Source organism: Oryzias melastigma, linkage group LG9 (assembly GCF_002922805.2).
Source record: "Oryzias melastigma strain HK-1 linkage group LG9, ASM292280v2, whole genome shotgun sequence".
Classification (NCBI taxonomy): Eukaryota; Metazoa; Chordata; class Actinopteri; order Beloniformes; family Adrianichthyidae; genus Oryzias; species Oryzias melastigma.
Window position 1 is genome coordinate 11646087 of NC_050520.1, and position 10445 is coordinate 11656531.

At 42.5% G+C, this 10445-nt stretch overlaps 1 protein-coding gene across 1 annotated transcript in view; it reads right to left on the reverse strand.

Moving 5' to 3' along the window:
- The window catches only part of rasgef1ba (RasGEF domain family, member 1Ba), a 35064-nt gene extending 25061 nt beyond the window's left edge, over window positions 1–10003 (reverse strand). The window contains exons 1-2 of the transcript XR_004948424.1: window positions 8652–10003; window positions 209–814 (exon numbers count right to left, since the gene is read on the reverse strand). The gene's annotated coding sequence lies outside the window, so the exon portion shown is untranslated. The remainder of the gene's footprint in view (window positions 1–208; window positions 815–8651) is intronic.
- Between the last annotated feature and the right edge of the window lie 442 nt (window positions 10004–10445).

The following is a 10445-nucleotide window of genomic DNA, read 5'->3' on the forward strand; positions in this document are numbered from 1 at the left end:
TTATAGTCCGAAAAATACGGTAATAAATGTAGAAGCACAAGTGCTTTTACTTTTCTTTAATTATCTCTATTTAATGATTGTGAAGGAGGCATTCTGATTTCGACTGGTGAGGATATCTCAAGGATGACCCAGGTGACACATTCACTTTTGATTTCTGACAGTTTTGTGGGTCACCATCCCATCATTTGAAGCTTTTGTGAAGACTTACTGCTGTTCTGTGGCTGCAGACCGGCTTGCAAGTGGACTTGTTGTCTCTGTTGGTCTCTTTGGAGTTGTGAACATCCTGCAAGTCCGAGTTTGCTCTCCTCTGCTGACTCCTCTGCTGACTCCACTTTGACTTCAGGATCAATCTCACTCTCTTCCAAGGAGCCAAAGCTTCTTTCTGATGAATAACGATGAAGTCTATCAGCGTCTTTAGAAAGATCTGAATCCATTGGGATGCATTCTGCTCTCTGAATGCAGTGACCTGCCATGTCATCCACAGAGACAGAGTAGGGTTCTCCTTCCCTCCTTCGACCGAGCACGGCATCCATTTCTGGGAAGTATTTGAACGTGCAGGGCTGGGAGGTGTTTCCGCTCCTCTGTAGTTTGGCTCTTACATAGTTGGCTTTGAGTGTTTTGACCCTGAGCCGGCACTGGTGCGGACTCCGACAGAAGCCCATTTCACTCATGCGGGCCGAGAGGTGCTTGAAGACATGCGTGTTACGCAGGTTTTCCGCCAAAGCCTTCTGCACACGCTCATTACTCCAGGCACACAGAAGCACCTGAGTCTCCTCCTCTGTCCAGTTGACTGAACGCTCCGCCTCTCGTTTACCTGGACAACAAAGACACACATCAGGTCCACTTCACAAAGCATTTTTCTATAAAAGTAATGGGTTTTGAGGACAGAATATGAGTTAAGCACTGGATTAGATAATCTGAAGTTCTTCTTCTCTCTCAGATAAAATGAGGAAAAATCCCTAACAGTGAATTTCATCTGATGCTCTCTGATGGTGTTTTTCATCCAGTGTGGGGCAACTAGTGTGCTATGAGAGATGGTCAGGTGTGCTGAGGGAAACTATTCAGGTTCACATAATTGGTCTAAAAAACATTTACTATTGTCAGGATATCAACTCTGTGTTCATCCAAACAGGTCCAGATTTCCCACAGAGTAGTTTGTATATGAAATACTTTTTTTTTAGTGTGTACCTGGTTCCTATTATCAAGAATGTCATAGCTGTCTATATAGCTATGACATTCTTGATAAAAATGACTGTACTGCGATTTTGCAGCAACGTTGAACAATTGCTCTCATTTAGGAAAAAGTTGGACCCTTAAACTGTCTCCGTAAATCACATTTAGAGACTAGGGCTGTCACAAGTTGTGATTATGTCCACTATTAAAATGGTTAAAGACCAATTTAATAGTTGACGCATCTTTTTTTTTTTTTTCTCAAACTACGGTGAACGCTTTCTAAGGCCGGTCTGCCATTGTCTTTAACACACGAGCAGTAGTGCTAATCCAGGTCAGTAGTGACGCTGCAGGAAGTTCTAGGAAGGCTCGGGTACCATTATAGCACGCTAACTTGAGTTTGAAAGTGTGGGAAACATAAGAAAAAGAAATACAAAAGTGTCCAGGGCAATAGCTGCAGAACTTGCGTTCCATGGCGTGTCTACGGCGATACATGAACACCTGAAGAGAAAGCACGCTGTGACTGAGTATGATAACAATGAAGAGGGATTGGCTTCAAGGTAACCTAACGCAAACTTATTACTACTAACTCATACTGATACAGCTGTAACTAACTTTAACATTAACGCTTAACATTAGTGATGACGATTTTATTTATTACGCTTAGCCCACATGTCCATTGTGTTTTCTGTAACAGTATTGCGGCAATGTTTTTAAATGAGAAATGTGGTAACAATTTTTTTTTCTAATGTTGTTTTAATGGTAAAAAAGTAGTTCTTTTTTATTGGATGCCTTTGTGACAAGAACAGCTACTTGCACACCTCAGAAAGAAAATGTCCTGACCCCCCTCCATGGTGGACGATGAAGGGTTTAAAGAAAGTGTTACACAATAAAGAGACTAAATGTTTTCAGTGGATCCCTGAACCTCTACCCCATCAGAGTGAAATGTCTCTGAAGGAACATCTGCTCTCTAAAGAGATCAAGTCTTTCTGCAGACTAAGAGCATTGTACAGTATACAGAGTCAGTGTAGTGAAGTTGAATACAGTTGTGAGCGCTCAGCACTACAAAATGCACTTTAGTTCTATTTGAGTCAGAGAGACCAAAACTTTATCTTTAGTGAAACGTAGGCCCGATCCGAATACTCCCCTTCTCCCTCTCCCTTAGCCCTCCCCCTTCGTTTATCCCTCCGTTCTTGCTCCAAACGGGGGGTGATGAAAAAAATAGTGTCTAATATTTCGGACGTGACTTCCATTCAATGACGTCATCAACTTCGCCAGTCCGCTAGCATTAGCGCGGCGCTTCCAGCGGTTTAATATCCATAACAACAGCGGTTTTGTAACTTTAAAAAGGTCACACTACAACACAAAGTCATTACTTACATTTAAATATAAACATCTGCGCTTCAGAGCGCACCAAAGGGAAGAAAAGCGTTTCTTCGCGCGATGCGTTTTACTCTCGCGATAGCGGACTTTGGACCCCTCTGTTTGGAGTGTGAAACTTAAAAAATAATAATTCCAGACACGACTTTGACTTCAACTGCCACTTCAAATCAAGGAGAAGGGCTAAGGGAGAGGGAGAAGGGGAGTATTTGGATCGGGCTGCAGTTCCTTTGTTTCAGATGCTGACCTCATTAGATTTAAAGTCCACGTCTGAGGAAAATCCTGTTTTGAGAGTTTCTAACTGTGTGTCATTTTTCTTCTGAAAGAGAACAAATGTCATAAGAAATCATTTTGTTTTTGCATTTCCGAGTATTTCTCCTTTTAAATCAATCAAACTGTCTTGGACAGACTCTGTTTGAATGAATGATCTTCTTTCCATCATCAGCTCTGCTGCACATGCACTAAACCCTCATCTGTTCCTAGTGTCTAGTTCAGGTTCTGGAGAAGAGAAGATGGTATCTTCACATTGACTGCAGTCAAATGAGCCGCCGTTCACATTTCTGTGGTCAAATCAGCATCACTGGATTTTTGGTGTGAGTTTCATCCAATACTTCCGGTAGCAGGACTGAGAACGCTGGAAAATCTCCACCAGACTCCACGGAGCTTCTTGATGTGACCACGGAAATGTGAACGGCGGCTCATTTGACCGCAGTTGGAAAGGATTGTAAATCAATGAAAGAGCATTTTGATGTTAGCTTTGATTATTTTATCAAGAACTCTGAGAAACCAATGATTGAATGTATTGATCACAGCAACGTCAATAAACATTGGAGAATTAGCTAAAAGAGGAGAAAGAATCAGGATTTTGGAGGAAGTTCTGTCCATGAAGATCTTCACTTCCTCGTCCCAGCTGACATCCGGATCAGAACCATACGGCTGGACATTACCCAGATTGATGGATGTTTTATCTAGGAGGGTGAAGATTTATGTTAGAGAGACACAGAGCTATCATGATCAGACAGGGGATAGGGGCGGAGCTGCTAAGCTCAGCTCCAAAAGCCATGCCCCCTCAGAGGAGATTTTGGAAACAGATGAAGGGAAGAAGCTGCATGATTCATAAAAAGGTTTAATAAATGATTGCCTTAATTTTTATTTATTTTTAGTTGACATGTGGCTTAAACAGTCCAAACCTAAAGCTAATGATGGTTAGAGCTGGGCAATAAATCAATTTAATCAATTAATTCGAATTTGTTGTTCAGGACGATGTGTTTTTGAAAAATTAGAGATTTTATTTTCCCAACTCTCTGCTCCCTTGTGCTTCTGTTGTTTGGAGTAAGATTAAGATGGCGTGCTGGAAACCTGGGTTTGCTTCACAGGGCTGCAATAAGCCAAAAAAAAAAAAAAACCTAATTGAAAACATGGGGTTGAGTCAGGAATGGCATCCAGCGTAAAAACTCTACCAAACCACCTGTGCAGTCATTGACCCAGGACGGGGAGAAGATGCACACACACACAGTTTGTGCTTTTTATGTTTTTGGTTGCTGGTGTGCCTGGTAGTTTTAGTGAAGGAAAAGGTGGACCTTTGGTTCAAAAAAGCTTGATAAATACTGTTCTATGAAACATGGAAACATCCTCATCTTCTTTGAGTACACAGGTACTAACTAGTGCTGGGCGATATGAGAATACATATCGTGTGGGCGATAGAAAAGTGTCTTCTTCTTTTCCTTTCAGCTTTTCCCTTCAGGGGTCACCACAGCGGATCATTTTTCTCCATTTAAGCCTGTCTTCAGCATCCTCCACTCTAACACCAGCCACCTTCATGTCTTCATTCACTGCATCCATAAACCTCCTCTTTGGTCTTCCTCTAGACCTCTTTCCTGCAGCTCTAGACTCAGCATCCTTCTACCAATATATTCACTGTCTCTCCTCTGAACATGTCCAAACCATCTCAGTCTGGCCTCTCTGACTTTATCTCCAAAACCTCTAACATGTGCTGTCCCTCTGATGTATTCATTCCTGATCCTATCCATCCTGGTCACTCCCAAAGAGAACCTCAGCATCTTCATCTCTGCTACCTCCAGCTCTGCTTCCTGTCTTTTCTTCAGTCCCACTGTTTCTAGTCCAAACAACATGGCTGGTCTCACCACAGTCTTGTACACCTTTCCTTTCATTTGTGCTGAAACTCTTCTGTCACACATCACACCTGACACTTTTCTCCACCCATTCCAACCTGCTTGCACTCTCCTCTTCACTTCTTTTCCACACTCTCCATTACTCTGTACTGTTGACCCTAAATACTTAAACTCCTCCACCTTCTTTATCTCTTCTCCCTGTAACCTCACTCTTCCACTCTGGTTCCTCTCATTCACACACATGTACTCTGTCTTACTGCGGCTAACCTTCATTCCTCTCCTTTCCAGGGCAAACCTCCACCTCTCTAACTCCACCTCCACCTGTTCCCTGCTCTCACTACAAATCACAATATCATCTGCAAACATCATAGTCCATGGTGATTCCTGTCTAACCTCATCCGTCAGTCTGTCCATCACCATTGCAAACAGGAAGGGGCTCAGAGCTGATCCCTGATGTAATCCCACCTCCACTTTGAACTCCTCTGTCACCCCTACAGCACACCTCACCACTGTCTTACAGCCCTCATACATGTCCTGCACTGCTCGGACATACTTCTCTGTCACTCCAGACTTCCTCATACAATACCATAGTTCCTCTCTGGGCACTCTGTCATAAGCTTTCTCCAGATCTACAAAGACACAGTGGAGCTCTCTCTGACCTTCTCTGTACTTCTCTATCAACATCCTCAAAGCAAATGTTGCATCTGTAGTGCTCTTTCTTGGCATGAAACCATACTGCTGCTCACAAATGTTCACTTCTGCTCTTAGTCTGGCTTCCACTACTCTTTCCCACACCTTCATTGTATGGCTCATCAGCTTTATTCCTCTGTAGTTACCACAACTCTGCACATCTCCCTTATTCTTAAAAATGGGCACCATCACACTTCTCCTCCATTCCTCAGGCATCTTCTCACCACCTAAGATCCTGTTGAACAACCCGGTCAAAAACTCCACTGCCATCTCTCCTAGACACTTCCATACCTCCACAGGTATATCATCAGGACCAAGAGCCTTTCCACTCTTCATCCTCTTCAAAGCCCCTCTCACTTCACCTTTACTAATCTTTCTTACTTCCTGCTCCACAACCGTCACCTCTTCTACTCTTTGTTCTCTCTCATTCTCTTCATTCATCAACTCTTCAAAGTATTCTTTCCATCTTTCCATTACACCACTGACACCTGTCACCACATTACCATTCCTATCCTTGATCACCCTAACCTGCTGCATGTCCTTCCCATCTCGATCTCTCTGCCTTGCTAGTCTGTACAGGTCAGTCTCTCCCTCCTTACTACCCAACCTAGCGTACAAGTCATCATAAGCTCTTTGTTTGGCCTTTGACACCTCTACTTTCACCTTACGCTGCATCTCCCTGTACTCCTGTCTACTCTCCTCAGTCCTCTCAGTGTCCCACTTCTTCTTAGCTAGTCTCTTACTCCGTATACACTCCTGCACCTCCTCATTCCACCACCAAGTCTCCTTATCAACTCTCTTTCCTGATGACACACCAAGTACACTCCTACCTGTCTCCCTGATCACATTAGCTGTAGTTATCCAGTCATCTGGGAGTACCTCCTGACCACCCAGAGCCTGTTTCAACTGTTTCTTAAAAGTCATGCAACAATCTTCTTTTTTCAGCTTCCACCAGTTTGTCCTCTTCTCTGCCTTTGCCCTCTCTTTCTTCATCTTCTTCACCACCAGAGTCATTCTACACACCACCATCCTGTGCTGTCTGGAAACACTCTCACCAACCACTACTTTACAGTCACTGATCTCCTTCAGATTACACCGTCTACACAAGATGTAGTCTATCTGTGTGCTTCTACCTCCGCTCTTATAGGTCACTCTATGTTCCTGTCTCTTCTCAAAGAATGTATTCACTATCGCCATTTCCATCTTTTTTGCAAAATCAACCACCATCTGTCCTTCTACATTCCTCTCCTGGATACCAAACCTGCCCATCACCTCCTCATCACCTCGGTTTCCTGCACCAACATGACCATTGAAATCTGCACCAATGACAACTCTCTCATTTCCAGGGATGCTCATCATCACTTCATCAAGATCCAACCAGAACTTCTCCTTCTCTTCCAGCTCACATCCTACCTGTGGGGCATACCCACTAACAACATTGAACATGACACCCTCCATTTCTATCTTCAGACTCATCACTCTATCTGACACTCTTTTTACCTCCACAACACTCCTAACAAACTCCTCCTTTAGGATAACTCCTACTCCATTTCTCTTCCCATCTCCACCATGATAGAACAACTTGAACCCTGCTCCTAAACTTCTAGCCTTGCTACCTTTCCACCTGGTCTCCTGGACACACAGTATGTCTACCTTTCTCCTCTGCATCATGTCCACTAACTCTCTACCCTTTCCTGTCATAGTTCCAACATTCAAAGTCCCAACTCTCAGTCCAACACTAGTGACTTTCCTCTTCTCTCTCTCCCTACGAACCCGCCTTCCTCCTCTCCTTCTTCCACCAACAGTAGTCCAATTTCCACCGGCACCCTGTCGGTGAACAGCACCAATGGCGGTCGTTGTTAACCCGGGCCTCGACCGATGCGGTATGGATTTTGTAGGTCTGATTCGCATATTTGAATTGGCAAGATTTTACGTTGGATGCCCTTCCTGACACAACCCTCTGTATTTATCTGGGCTTGGGACCGGCACAGGCAGACCCTGGCTTGGGCCCCTCGTGGCTACATTGGTGATAGAAAAGTGTCTATCATGTCATTTCTCTTCAATCGTTTGCATTGTTTATTACCAAATTTGATCAATTATGTCAAATATGTAATTAAATAGTCCGAACCTCATCAGTGTGTACACAAAACAATTATATAAGTGAAAATAACGACAAATGAAAAAGAAATTCTTCTCAAAGAAACTCTGTCTTGTGATTTTTTTTTAGCATAAAGCTGCTTTACGTTCTTTGATTCACACTTACAGGAGTTTTACGACAGGCTTTAGGTTAACACGAGTGCAGAACGATGGACGTGGAAGAGCTTGAAGCTGTTTCCTCTGAGTTGAAGCAGACAGATACAGCGATGCAGACGGACCACGAAGAAGAACTTTCAGCTAAAGAGGGAACGTCTGTGATTTGGTTGCATTTTAGATTCAAGATGAGCAGAAGACAGTAATATGTAAACTATGCTAGGAGGCTATTCCTGCACCGATGCTAACACAACAAACCTTCTATCACTCAAGGAAAGTCCAGGAAAACGAACATTTGAGATTACAAAAAATAAGAGAAACACCAAGCAGTGGAACGGGACTGAAACGAGTATCTGAGAACTCGGATTCTCACGATCTGATCCAGAAGATTCAAGTATGAGTATTCCCTACGTCAAAACCCAGTCCCATCGTTAACCCCCGTGCTCTCTTAGGGGATCCAGATGAACCCACCCTTATATTGGCGTGTGACCCCTGACATGACAAATGTGAACAGGATTTTATGTCTGCCACAGACAGAAGTGAAGATTAAAAACAATAAAAAAAACATTTAAAAAAAAGTTCAGCTGTACTGTCTTGTGGGGTCCAGATGACCCCATTTTTAATGTAAACATGCCAAGGATAGTTCAAGGGTTACACCCAGAGCCCGCACATGCGCACACGTCAGACCTAAACACTGGCTGAATGCTCCAGAAAACATCACTGCGTTTATTTTCAAGAAAGTCAGACTGCCAGGCAAAGGCAAGACACTGAGTCTTTAGCTTCAGAGTTAGCGTGACCAATTCTGACTACTTACTGACTTTGTCACACAGGTAGTACTGCGCATGCGTGCTTCAAAGACCCGTGACAGTCCCTGAAACCTCAAATCACCTCTGCTTCAGTGATCTAGTCGGTCACGTGGGAACTGTCAAACGTTTCTGCTAGCTAAGCCGGAGTCTGGACATGCGCAGTTGTGACCTGACCCAACAGCACCCGGACGCGCGCGCAGTGCTCCGTACACGCACACTTTACCTTGTGGTTTTGTCACGCAAGCGTTAACCCGAGCGCTCATTCTCAAGTCCTCGAAAAGCACGCACGAGCTCAGCTCACACTCTCCGGGTATCGAACTTCCGCATGTTACGTCACGTGACAGCAACTCTGAACCACGTGACGGGCCAAACCAAAAACAGCTTCACCAACATTACGAAAAGCGCATTTATTAAAGCAAAACTGTTACAGTAATATGAGGTATAACTTTTCCGTTTCACAGAAAAAAAAAGAAGAAGAAAAAAAACACCTTTTTCTTTCATTTTATTTATTTATGATATCAATAGATTGAAATGTTTTCATGGTTTTGACTTCACATAAACTTTCTTCAATATTTGTCTTCATTTGTAAAAATGTAATTACAACTACTAAATATGTAATTTTAGAGAGAACACTCAAAAGTAAAGACCTTTCAGAGGAGGAATGTGGCGGCCGTGTGAAAAGGGGCTTGTGTTCCAGACTTTGTTAAACATCAGGCAACAACAGCACTCAATGAGACTGTCACCATTCAAACAGGTTGGATGGGGATCAGGACAGCTCGGATGACAGTTAGTGGATTCTTTGGCAGAAAAAATACAAAAATAAACTTGTATAACTGCAGGAGCCATAATGAGGTGGCACAAGTGCAATTTAGCGGCAGCTGTCAGCACACGGAGTTTGGAAAGGTGCCCCCTCTTCACCGGCGGTGTAGAGTGTTTTGGGAGCGATGGGCAGCCCTCCCCATAAGGTTAGACCATTGCCACCTACATTGTGGCATCACTAAACAAGCCTTCTTCAGATTAAAAAAAAAAAAAAGTAACCGGTGTATGAAATGCCCCAGGCTGTGATCATATAATTTGTTGACCACGTTAATTTGGCTAACAAAGTCTGTCACAGCTGGAGTGATCGTTTGGTTTTCGCTTGGACTGTAAAGATTGGAAACCTGCAGATAAAAGCAATAAACACATTGCAACAGACCGAGGAGATTTTTTTTTGTTGGAACACGCATCAGACAAAGGAAGTCAGAGTTTAGTCCATTTTTATTATTATTTTGCTGGAATAATAATTTCTAAAAAAAGCAAAAATTATAGCATTATCATGTATTTTGAGTAACTTTGAACATTTTTAATATTTTTTTCCAGTCATTCGTAATTTTCATCTCCAAACTAAAAACCTACACCTGAACTGATCCAAGTCAAAACCACAGTCAATCCCAGCCGGCATCAGGATGAAGAAGGTGTTGATGGTTGAGTGAAAGTTCTCTGGATGTGGAGCCTAATGTGAACGGATATGTGCTCAAACATTAGATATTTACCTACACAGCCATTCGTTCACAAATACACTAAACAGATAATGTACTACTACTACTAATAAAAATAATCAAAAAAATTTAGATAAGAGGCAAAACGTCTTTAAGACTGAAACTTTATCTAATTGATTTTTTAAAACTTGTGCTTTTAATTTTTAAAAAGAACTGTCAAACTTGTTTTGTTTAGTAAAATAATGATTCTTTTTTTTAACATGCCATAAAATTTGTAAAAAAAAAAATATGTTACAAAGCATAAAAGATGTTTTCTTGTTATAAATACACCACCCTCATAGGAAAAATTTAGTTGCATACTGTCAGAGCTTGCAAAGCCTTCGGTGAAGGCCTACAATTATCTGAAAAGAAGCATCTAGATCACACAGAAATGTTTATATATAAATCTATATCTGTCCAAAATATATTTTAGACCAAAACTGTTCCGTCAGCTTCTCTCACAGCCCTACGCTCCGACTAAGCTGCTGTCACTGTTATGT